Source organism: Nuphar pumila, chromosome 12 (assembly GCF_984573655.1).
Source record: "Nuphar pumila chromosome 12, dmNupPumi1.hap1.1, whole genome shotgun sequence".
NCBI classification, from domain to species: Eukaryota; Viridiplantae; Streptophyta; class Magnoliopsida; order Nymphaeales; family Nymphaeaceae; genus Nuphar; species Nuphar pumila.
Genome location: NC_143260.1, coordinates 80,004,508 through 80,018,001, shown reverse-complemented (window position 1 = coordinate 80,018,001; position 13,494 = coordinate 80,004,508). Strand labels below are relative to the sequence as shown.

The window sequence follows — 13,494 nt, the reverse complement described above, 5'->3', positions numbered from 1 at the left end:
AGTACCTAGGACTTACCACCTAGGATAATTTATGGTAATCTCAATTCTCCTAACTCCGATGACTGGGAAAGTTGAGTCTCTTGCCCATGGGGTGGTTGTTAACAACCTATCCATCAGAGTTTTTTGTACCATCCATCATCTTCCTTGATGAACCGTGAAAGTCGAATGGGCACGATGGGGGTTTCTTAACCGCCGCCCCACTCTACATGCACTGGTCTGTTAGACCCACTCGAGCATCTTGCCTGTGAAGGCGAGTTGTCATCATTTATGTGATCTCAGCATTTATGTTATATGCACGCTTCGAGGTTGCCACAACCTTATCAACCAAACATTGTAACACCAACGTGATGTACTTGTCTAAAAGTACAATCGTACCTGCCTAAAGGTATGACTACGATGAGAGGGCAAACATTTAATATCTTGCAATTCCTTTAGTTCATACATGACATGTATTGCTCTTTGAGCATTTGGCCTATAGAGGCCGACATCATTATTTATTTATTTCAATAAAGTGCTTATTGCACACTTTGGGGTACTCAATGACCTTTCATACTTCTTATCGTAGTATAAATAGCGTATATGTCTTAAGGTCCGGTTACAATAGCAAACTTGTGGATTTCTCGATGGATAACCTATCACAGTATTTTATAGAATCAGTAATATACTTGGCATGCTCAAATACTATAAAATAAGAAATCTTAAACAGGTCTTGAGATCGTCGTGGATCCAATCATTTCTTCCGAGTAACTGACTCGGGGTACAATTAGTTGCATCTGATGAATATGACCTTGACAGTAACTTTGATGATGATCAAAGAATTATTGTTCTTAATGTTGAAAATGAAGAAGTTCATAGAGATACTAGTATTCAATATTCCAGGCGACAAGAGTCTAATCCTCCATGTGCACTTGAAAAATATTCTAACATTCCAACTAGACAATCATCCCGAGTCTCGAGGCCTCCAGGAAAGTTTGTATCATACGAGTCTTTATCACCCACATATAGGGCAGTTATTGCATTAATTCACTCATATGAAGAACCATCCACATATTTTCAAGCAAAAAATGATATCAAATGGATAGAAGCCATGAAAGCTAAATTAGATGCACTTGAAAAGGCTTCTACATGTAATATTCAAGATCTTCCTCCAAGGAAGAAAACTATAGGATGTCGATGGGTTTATAAAATTAAAACCAAGAGTGATGGTACTCTTGAAAGATATAAAGCTTGTTTAGTAGCCAAAGGTTATGGCCAAGAATATGGGATTGATTATGAAGAAACCTTTGCTTCGGTGGCTCGTATGACTACTGTCTGAACCTTAATTGCCTTAACTAGATCACAAGCTTTATAAGCAGAAATTCGTTCTCGAGGAGTCAACCTTGCACAAGGAAACACCTCCTCTCGAGCTTTTAGTGCTTGTACACAATTTCGCACATTTCCAAAAGGCGCAAGATGTGGTATGTGCACTTGCACACCCTACGAGGCTTGCCTGAGGGCGGCAACAAGATTCATCATGCAATAACAAACAAGGCATCTACAGCAAAATCACAACAGAGAGCAAGTACAGAAACACAGTAATAGGAATTACTGTAGAAATGAGCCTACCCATACAGTATACATCAAGCATGTAATTTTTTAAGAGTAAGAACGAGGAAACACAAAACAGGTAATCACAAGTTATATTGTTCTACATGTAAGCATGTATGCAAAATAAATCATTCTATCTCAGAATTCTTATACTTTATTTTATTCATCCAAAATCCTCGTGCAACTTTCCCCTACCTCGGGATGTGTAACTGTGTGCGCCTATGAGTGTAGATGATACGAGGGTCGGGCCGCAGAGCACGAATGGGACCCGTTGCGTAAATCTGCAAGAGTGTGAAAGCTATTATGCCATAGTTGTAAAAAGAACAGAAGAGCAATGGTAAGGCCTGCCATGTCGGCGGAAAGCATGAGCGGCAAGGGTTGAAACCAGTGTTGTGAAAAGCGTTGAGACATAGCGAGACGCTCCACCAAAATCTGAAGTGAGGCATAAGGCTCGAGGAGTAAAGTGTAAGCTTCAAAAAAAAAAATTGAAAACTTGAAAAAAACTATAAAAAATATCTAAAATTATAAATAAATAAAAATTACTTTATTGATGAAGCAACAACCAACAAGAAATAAAAAATCTCAAATAAATACTGAAAAAATATGAGATTAACATGTAAAAGTAACATTAATGCAACAACTTGATCTACATAAGTATTTAAGAAACCAAAATTCTCTCACAGCATGAGATGAGATCTTATTTATGTTGTTTTTCAAACATTAGAAACCAAAATTCTCTTCAATTAATAACCTACCACTATTGATAAATTGACCCAAATGGGTCCGATTTCTTTGCTTGGATCTGGATACCCAATCCCAAACTTCACCAATTATTCAATTGGATACAAAAAGGCCTAAAGAACCCTTGCCAACTGGGTTTGGTTAGTTTTAATTAGCATTAGATAGTGATGCTAACAGTTTGGATTTGGGTTAGATATCCAACTGAATTTTTATCAATTTAATCGGATTCAATAGAAAAAAGGAAAAGCAAAAGTTTTACATTTGAATCTGGAATTCAATCCAACTAACATCCAAATTCAGATTCCGTGACACAAAATGTTGTTGACCCGGCCCCAGATCCGAATCCTCGGATGTCTGACCCAAAAGATTCTAACGCTACCCTGAATATTCAGCAAATTCACTAAATCTGCAAAACAAAACAATAGTCACAGTTTTCAGTAATTTTGTTTTTGAAAACGATGGCTACTTTGTTTTTCATTCAATTTCGGGGCGTTTTATTAAATCCGCGAGTGGTGAAGGACGTGGAAAGAAATTCCATAAAAAAAACAGATGTAAGAACGTTCCAAAGATCCCCTGCCACCAAAAATATGTACCCTTGAAGGCTCATCCCCTCTCTTCTGGAAGCTTCCAGCCGAGAGCTCACCTTCTCCCTTCTCGGCGACGTGCCCCAGAAGGAAGACCAAGGGGGAGAGAGGGAGGAGAAGATGTGAAGAAGAGTTATTTCAATCCCTCTTCTTCTTCTTTCTTCCTCTCCTTCATCTTCCTCGCGGCCCACTTCTTTGGGGATTTCTTTCGCTGCGTTTGGTTGCCGGGAAATCGTTAACTCGTCAACTTCACTTTTTTGGGGGGTGATGGCAGCCAGAAAGGACAGGAGCGATTTTTAAGCGAACGACAGGGGCCTCGGCCCCTGCCTGACAGAGCAGCGAATGGCAGGGGCCTCGGCCCCTGCTTACCAAAACAGCAAACGACAGGGGCCTCGGCCCCTGCCTGACAAACACTGAATGGCAGGGGCTGAGGCCCCTGCTTGACAAAACAGCCAACAGTAGGGGCCTCAGCCCCTACCTGACAAAAGCAACGAATGGCAGGGGCCTCGGCCCCTGCCTGACAAAACAAGGAATGGTAGGAGCCTCGGCCCCTGTCTGACGAAACGACGAATGGCAAGGGCCTCGACCCCTACCTAATAAAACAGCGACGAATAGGGGGGGAGCATGGCAGGGATCGCCGGCCCCCTGCTAGCTGCCAGCGCAAAGAAAAGAAGAGGGGGGGGGGGGGGGGGGGGGGGGGGGGGAAGGTGCAGTAGGGGGGTCGTCGGTCCCCTGTCGCCCTTCTGGTAGGCACAGAGGGAGCAAGAGGGTGCGACAGGGAGTCGTCGGCCTCCTGCAGAGCCAATAGAGAGAAAGGAGAGAGGAAGGGGAACAAGAAGATAGGGGAGGAGGAGAAGGACGTACCTGTGAGGGGATCGGCGGCGTCGGTCGGCAGCGTCGGGGCTGTCGCGCGCAGGGAACGAGGGAGTTGCAGGCGTACCGGTGAGGGTCGGCCATGGCAGCGTCGAAAGTTGCGAGAAGGGAGCGCCGACGCGAGGAAAGCGAGGAAGAGGAGGAGAGGAGCGTTGTGAAGCCCACCCTCCCCTCCTGCGATGCTCTTAAAGAGCTCGGGGGTGATATTCGGGGGGGGGGGGGGGGTGATATTCGGGGAAACCCTCAAGGGTTTCCCTTATCCAATCGAGGGGGTGGAACGGCACGGGCGGGGTGCAGCGCACAGGAGAGAAGGTTTTGTTTTAAAACCCTCACCCTGCGTCGGGTTTTAAAACTATAACAAGAACAAGAACGAGCCCGGGTCGGGTCTGGACCCGACCCGGGTCCGATCTCTTTTTTTTTTACGTGGGTTTTACATATCCTCCTCGTACCCCCTTACCCAAGTTTTTTTAAAGTGTTGCATCGTCGTATCCGCACTCACACCTATGTGGCAGCATAATTGTATTTACTAGGAATGGGAATCTAAGAATTTAGCAATACACAGATGCAGATTAGTTTCAAATTTTGATTGGCAAAAAAGAAAATCTATTATTGGTTATTGCACATTTATTTTTGGTGTTCTTAAAAGTGCAAGAAAGAAAATGTGTAAAGAGGAAAAAATTGTGATATTCATTAATATATAATGATGCAATATTCATTAATCACCTTCAATAGATGTTAACAAGTTAGATGCTCTTTTCCTTAAGAAATTCACCAGTTATTCATTGGGAAGGAAAATAGACTTTACAAACATTCTTTATAAGTTGAATAAAATACCTTTGCCCACCACATGGTATTACAAGAATCACTAAAACAAATTCATAAACTTACTAACTTCTTGATGCAACCGACTATGGTGGTCAGTTTGCAAACGCACCTACACCTTGGATTCTAATGTGGAAGCGATTTCAGTTTTAAAACATGGGGCAAAATTTTAAAATAAATTTCAGATTCGATGTGAAGAGCGAATCTGATCGCATGCATGTGGCCTATCTGATATATATATATATATATATATATATATATATATATATATATATATATATATATATATATATTAACTAACGCGCCTTGCAACAAAAGAACACTCCATTATTCTGCTCTCCACCTTCCATCGAACTACAATAGCACAAATAAGGTTGGCACTTCAAATAACACTTTAAATAAATACGTTGAATAAAGACTTACAGCTACTAAACATGCATAAACAACTAATATGACAATCAGTTTGTATTTGCACAACAGATAGAAGAAAGATACATGGATAGCAACACCAATCAGTGGCGTCAAATCAGATCCAACGGATCTGATTTAGCTGGACAGGGTATGCACAAACCCTAGGGACAAAAACACTCAAATGAATAAGATTTTGTATGTCAAGGCTGGACCAACAGATTGGTCGATGTTCCTGGGTGCACAACACACAAAACGAACAAGATTCAAAGGCAGCTAGACTGTCGAGCTGCGAATGAAGGCAGCGGCTACTAGGAAAAACACTACCAGTGTTTTCTCTGCTCTATCGATTTTCAGAGATGGAAAATAAGGCACACACAATGACACAGTCAAACTGAATAAGATTAAATTCTTTTGTGATGATTAAAATCTTAACACAATCAGGATAATATATATATATGAACAGCAAACAGTTGACAACGATTTTCAAACTTCAATCACCAACTCATTCAATCCACGAAAAACGATTTTCTTAAGAACATGACTGCAGCAGAAAATCAAATGTAACACAACAGCTATTAGAATTTTTATATCAATCATACTAATCTCTGAAATTGGAAACAACATGCATGGTTTCTGCAAACAGGATTTTTTCAAACATAAAACACGCAGCAATGACAATAGTTAAAATCAATGACAACAGTTTTCAAAAAATCAGCACAACAGAAATCAAATATAATAGTTTCAAGTATTCCAAACAGGTAAAAACAATGGCAGCAGCGGTGGTTCTTGGTCAGTTCAGCCACCACAACTCAGCAAGTTTATCGAACAATAGCATACATGGGTTCAAATGTCAAACAGTTGAACACCACACTAGATGTTGAACAGGTTCTGCAACAAGTTGGTTCACTCCCGAACAGAAATGATGCACCACTGTGGTCACGCCAGCAACAACTCCTTACAAGAACAAACTCAAGCTTGTCCACCAAGCTTTCACACCAAAGGAGGGACTGAATGGGGTCACGCCCAATGAGCTCCATAAGTTCTCAACTCCACCAAAGCTTCACAAGAGTCACGTCGTACAAGCTCTCCAATAACTGTGACTCACTAGTCCACGATGTTCAAACGAGTTTTTTCTAGCTCACATTTTCTTCAATAGAGAACCGAATTTTTGAAAATTCAAGAATAGACACAAAAAGTCACTCTACACAAATTTTGGAGCCTCTTTAAAGGGAAGCAATAATTGCTCTTAGCTCTTATTCAGCTTTTGGGAGGTCACTTTCCAAGAGGCCAATGGGAGAACAAGATTTGAATCCTCTTGTCTCATTGCACCTCTTGGCTGACCAATGGAAAGCCACCAAAATTGACAGGAAGGCTCAAAGTGGGTGGCACCTCTAGAGGCCACCAATAGGGTGGGCGGTGTGGTGGCAGAATTTTGATTGGTCACTTGAGTGGCTACCTCACTCCATGCTCAGTCACAAGAGGCCACTTGGCACGTGGGCTTACATACAATGGATCCAAATCTGGATCAAAAATCAAAATCCACTCAATAAACTCACTATACCCTCTAGTACCACAAAACAGATCTTACAGAGCACTAAACTATCCGGGTCTGTAAGATCCAGCTCCTACCAAAAAATAAAAATAAAATAAAAATACAAATGTTTTTATGTGGTTCCAAAAATCACAAAAGTGGAACCAAAAAAATAAAAAATTGATTTTCTAAGATGTATAACACAGAAATATCAGAAAATCAATGCATATAAAATGATGAAACTACCCTTGAAATCTGTTTGGACCCAAATGGGTTGAATATGGCTTGGATCTTCTTGAATATGTTTACACATATCGGGTTGTCAATGGCGGATCATCCTCCAGCTCTTCGCATATGTTGGGATGATCTGGATGCGGGGTGGACAATAGCAATATGTCTACATGTGGCAGCAACCAGAAGTACCAGCTTCACCAGGCTACACAGAGCATTTGAAGTGCCCATATCATGCCAAAATATCATTGATGACTAGAGATAGTGATTTCCCTATTTCATCAATTGTTGCAACTAATCAGGTTTTGTCTAAGTGATTAATGATCTAACAAAACAATTATAGGTTAGGTAAGAAATCTAATATTACAGAGTTTTTAGGAAAATGAAGTGGATATAACTTAACACAATCATGCTTCTATAGCTTATAAGTTACTATACTCTCAATAGCTAGCTTAATGAACATCATGAGAGATAATGCTTTTTTTTGTCTTTTCCTGGAATAGGAATGTATCGTTCTTGGGAGTTTCTTGGCAAGGTTTTTCTTAGGAGTTTATTTTTTTCTAAAGTAGGTTTTCTCAGAAAACCTCAGGAAAATTATGGAAGTTTCAAAAGTTGAAAATACAAATAATAATAAAAAAGATAGAAAAAACAGGTTTTGTATTATTTTTATTGCGAAAAGACAAAGAACAAGCAGAGAAGTTTTTAAATACGAAAGAAATAAAAAAGTAGAAAATATAGGCTTAGAATATATAAATATATATATATATATATAACATTTGCTAATGTCGACCCGGCCATCCGAATGAGCTAGAAATCATATATGTGGGTCATATTGACCTAATACGAACTCATGGATGGATTCAGCATGGTCCAAATGCTCAGAACCAGCTTTTGGATCATGTGTTTTCGATGAAAAAACATGATTTTATGAGCTGATAAAATATCACACATTGTATTCTGTTGATTTTTCAAGGCTTATAAAATTGTGCCTACACATGGTAATCGGACAAACTAAGAGCCAACCTCCACTAACCTAAACATGTAGACTATGTCACCTAGGTACAGTTGCGGGTGCAGGTATGGCCTACGAGTACAGGTACGGAGGATATGACACAACAATTCAAAAAAATGTGGGTACGGGGACATGGCTATATATTAAATATCACATAAATTCAAAATAAACTGAATACAATCTAATCTAAACATATGTTATATCTAAAATATATATTATATACTGAAAAATATAATTATAAATTATAAATTGAATACAAACTTATATATATGGAGGGAAAAATGGCGTGTCCAGGTGTCGACGCGTGTCCAGGTGTGTTAACACGGGGACTGTAAAAATGTCTAGGAAGAGACACTACGCATACGAGCACCAATACTTCACAAAAGATGTGCACAAAAGCATTCAAACCACACTTGAACAAATATGCACAAGAGCGTAAAATAAGGAAAACATGCACAAACGCATGTAACAAGAATATATTAAATGAGAAGGAGGAGCTTGAGACACTCAAGCCATAACAAATTACAAGGGGGAACACCCCTATTTATACACACAAAAAGAAGCCACAAGGGGGGGCTCCCAAAGGAGTCGTTGGGAGCCCCCAACGATCACATTTGTGACCGTTGGGGGCCCCAACAACTCTATTGGGGGGGGGGCTATGTGGCGCAAACCAAGAAAATAAAAAATAAAAATAAAAATTACAAGCATATTCGAAATGAAATATGTGTAAAATGAGAAATTATAGGAATACCCTTTTCGAGTATATTTGGAAAATAAATATATATCTATATATACATATTCATAGAGATACGTATACATGTATACGTATCTCTATATAAGTATATATATACGGATATATATGTATCCATACAACTAGATTTAGGGATTACATTTTAACACCCCCCCCCCTCCTCAAACTTACAGTGTGATGACCGCAAGTTTGACAAGAAGTGAAAGCTAGGCGAACAAAGTACCTTAGTGAAGAAGTCAGTCAGTTGATACTCAAACGTTACATACGGAAGATCAATAATCCTCTTCAAGTACTCTTCTCTGACATAGTGGCAGTCCATCTCAATATGCTTCGTGCGCTCATGAAAGGTGTGATTCTTGGCAATATATATTGCACTTTTATTGTCGCAACATAGCTTTGTTGGCTCCTTAATACAAACACCCATATCTTCTAGAAGACGCTGAATCCCTACAATTTCCATGGTTGTGGATGTCATGGCTCTATATTCAACTTCAGTAAAGGACAAAGAGACCTTCTGTTGCTTCTTACACCTCCACGAGACCAGCGATTCACCTAAAAAGATATAGAAACCAGTGGTAGAGTGACGATTATTAGGGTCACTGTAAACACCCCAAATTTTCCAAAAAAATCCAAAAATTCTCTTTTTACCTCTAGTCTCATCCTCTGAATAAATCGGGTTAATTTCTAATCAAAATTTCATTTATTTCTCGGATTCATTGGAATTCGGATTCAAATTTTACATCTGACCCAATTTCAGATCCAAATCGGATATCCAGATCCAATTATGATCCCGGATCTTCTATTCTTCAAAAAAAATAAAAAAAAAACAATTCTTTGTATTTTCTCATATATTTTATCTGAATTCATCCCAATTCGAGGACCAAACTCGAATATTTACCAAAAACCTCTGATCCAAACCCGTTTTAAAAAACTCAAATTTCAAAACTAACCTTATATTTACCAAAAACCTCATTTCAAAAAAACTTACAATTTCAAAACAAATATTTTATAAAAATCTTTCAAAAACTTTGTTTGGATCCCATCTTTTAAAAATCCTCAGTATTTTCCTCGTATTTTTATAACTTGTCAGAAACATAAAAAACTTTCAAAAAAAATATTAGTTTAAAACCCTTTTTGAAGAAATCTTGTAAATGAGCCCTTATTTTGAAAAATTTTAAAAATTACAAGGATCAATTTTGAAAAAGGCCTAACGGCCTTCTGTTATAAAACAGAAGTCGCAGGCCTCCTCTCATCCATCGCCTCTTCACCCCAGCACCCTTCTCCTTCTCCATTGATCGCTTCTTCTTCCCCTCTTCTTCTTCCTATTTCTCCTTTTTTTTTTCGATCGACTGAAGAAGGTCGATCCCGAAGCTCCAGCAATCCGGTAAGAGCCTCTCTCCTTTTCTCTCTGTTACTTCCAATTTCCTTGTTTTCTTGTTTTAATTTTTCTGCTTAATCGCCCCCTTTTAAGCACCTTTGGTAGCATTCGATTTGCTTATGGCAAATCAATCTACCTGTGTGCAACATGAAAAGGAGTGGTCGTGCTCCGATATCTTTCTTCTATTTTCTACAATTAATTTGTTCTTTTCGTTGTTTCGTTCATGTTATCGGGTTCAGGAATCCGATGTGATTCATTTGAGTTCTGATTTGATTTTGTTCACGTTTTCCAGTATAATGTCTATCTATTAGTTTAATCTTAGCAGCATTATATATTCCCTGCTCATCGCATCTGATTTTAGTCTAAGTTCTTTTCCTTTTATTTTGTTTCCTCTTTTGCATCGGATTTTCTGTTATATCATGATAATCGGTTTATATTTTGAATTCTTTTGATGCTCCTCAATGCTCTCCTCACTCACTGTATTCCATCGCATGACATTGGTTCCCAACATGAATACCTATATGAGAGGGGAATGCTGGAATCGGTGTGTTGTTGCTCAAATTTACACAGGCACAATGATGTGTTGTTGTGCGCTGTCCATTCAGGCAAGGAAACCGTTGTGTGCTCTTACCAAGTCATGCAGAAGCCTTCTTAAAGCTGAAATCGGCAGATCTGAATTCAGCACCGTATGCATAATCAGATTTCCATCCGTATTTACTGGTTAATTGCGATTAGCACCATCCATTCTGATCCCCTTTGTTTCATCCCCCCCTGTGCAATCCATGTTTTCTGTATTTGAGAATTACATTACCTGCATTTCATTTTCAATAATTTGATGATTTCGTTTAACAGTATTTTGCTATTTCTGAAATTTTATTTCATTGTTAGTATATGCACATTCCCATTTCCTGCTCTTAAGCAACTTATAGTATCAATCCTGTGTATTCAAACATCCTGATTGTGTTGTTGTTCAAAACCACACTGGGTCGATCAGCCTCAATACTGTTTTGCCTTATTGCTGTTTGGGGCAAGCATTTCGGTACCATCCATCTGATTCCTTTGAAATGTGAGATACAGAATTAGGCGATGTTTGTTTGATGAGTTATCCTCAATCGATGCATAGTTGAACTGGGATGTGCTGAGATTTGATCTCCCCTCCATTAGATCCAATCCAGAAGTGGAATTATGTCCTTTGTCGCATTTATTGCTATCGAATATACTTTCATTTACATTCAATTTTCGTCAACTGATATGTGTTTTGCATATTCATATTAGGAGGTATGTATATTTACCATGCAATATCCTGTAGTATATCCATTTCTTGTATATCTCATAATACAGCATGATTTTCTGTTTCATGATTTGCTTTTCATTTTTCGCACACAAGTATGTTCATTAACATTCCTCAGGACAGTCCCTGCTTCATTTCATTTCTACCCACACCTCTGTATTAGCCTCGCAGTGGCGGGTGTCTCAGCATCCTAATCCACCTATGCACATGTCTCTACATTGATTCAAAACTATACATATTACTGCAGTTAAGTTTGAGGCATGTATTTCTTCACATAGGTACACGGTCTTCACCCTCATACCAGCCCAGCATGTCAGACACTGTGCGTCTTATAATCCCTGTACACGGTCCCCACCTGCTACATGCACAACATTCATTTTCTCATCCTACTGCATTCACCATGTTCACCTTCTCACATCATCCATCACCATTTACAGTCCCCTGCTACACCTGCTGAAGCCCCTTTTGCAGCATCACTATCCATTCAATACCTTTCACCTTCCATATTCCCTGTGCACTCTATTTCACCACTACCAGAGCACATGTGTATCACCTGTCAGCCATTTCCCTACACCTTCACCCACAGCAGCATCGTTTACAGTAGCAATACTGTGTCTACTCACTGGCTATACAAGCATCCACTGCTATAGCTCAGCCACCACCTCCAAAATTGGGCATCATGAATGGTGATTGTAAGAAGAGGCTGGGTTCAAGCATGAAATATTTTCATGAGAATGGTAATTTATATAACATGGCGTCCAGCAATGGACGACATCATACAGTGATTGCTTCAGAAACTCACTTAGTCGAAGAGGCTTTAAAATAGAGTTCACCAACTTGCTTGGATGTTGAGGTTGCTGCGAATTCAGCTGCTGCTGCTTCTGCAGCTGGAAATGCATGTTCCACAGCTTGAGACTGTGTCTGGATGTGCATTTGTGGTTGATGCTTGCTTGCCTTCTGTGGAGAGCCACAACAGGAAAGTTAGTGCTAATACATGCACTGATTCCAGCGTCACTGAGAAGGTAGCAGAAATAAAGCCTACAACAAGAACCTTGTCACACAACTCTTCTGGAATTTGCCTGCCTAATGCGTTCAGGGATGAGCTCAAGCAAGATTCACCCTAAGCCTTGTCAGATGGAAGATGAATCTTATGTCAGTTCACACATGCATGCTTCCTGTCATGATAATGGTGTTTGATAAGTATATTCCAAATTATGCATTTCTATCTGTCACTGAGATTAACATTCAGATACAACCTACCTGCTGTGCATTACTGTAGGTCACCTCTCCAGCCCAATCCTCATTGACAGACCCCTTCATCACTTGCACAGCCAGTCACACTTGCCATACAGCAATTCTCCCCCCCCCCCCACCCCATCACTACATTCACCATTGCTCCACCACATTGTTGCACCCCACTGCACCTTCCCTGTTCACTGCTTAACATCCACGACCCAGCCTTCCACTGTTACTGTAGCACCTAATTTTACAGCACCCCTTCACATTCCTGCACCTGCAGCAACACTCATTCCATCTTCATCCCCTCTGATTTGCACAGCTTATCACCTTCACTATACCTCTATAGCAAATTCACAGCTCCACTGCAATTTAATCTTACCCCAGCCATTACCTAGCACCATTCACATTTCCTGCACCTACAGCAATACTTCTGCTGTCCAGTATCAGCAGACACGCATTTCCACCCGTGTCACCTGCAATATCCGTATAGCCTTCACTGTTATTTTCATTTCTCGTTCATAGCTCTGCCTCTTCACCTTGCTGCAAATCAATCCACCTACCTGCTGCTATGTTTCACCTTCCAGCACCATTACTGCATCATTTAGAATATTCGAATGGCAATAGCCCCAGCATGTTACCCATCTTCATTAGCAGCAGCTCCCTGTTACATAATCTTAGGCTACATTAATTCCCTGCTGTATCAACACAGCATTACCTTCAGCAACCTCTTACCCTTTCCACCATCATACCACCCCATCTACACACTTGCTACACTTTGCATACATTTACCCCCAACTGCATTCCATCTACATGCATATACCATCATATACACCTTCTCATGTAGGTTTTTCATTAGATCTTCATTAGCTTAAACATATATATATATATATATATATATATATATATATATATATATATATATATATATATATATATATATTCAACATGCAATGGATATTTTCTTATTAATTTAGTGTATTATATATGTATTAATACATCCAATTTTCCATCAACTTAGGGTGCTACCCATGCATTCTAGATAT

At 39.6% G+C, this 13,494-nt stretch overlaps 1 protein-coding gene across 5 annotated transcripts in view; it reads right to left on the bottom strand.

The window, feature by feature from the left end:
* The window catches only part of LOC149821054 (BAG family molecular chaperone regulator 4-like), a 53,945-nt gene that overhangs the window by 16,114 nt on the left and 24,337 nt on the right, over positions 1–13,494 (bottom strand). The gene's annotated exons all lie outside the window — the stretch shown is intronic.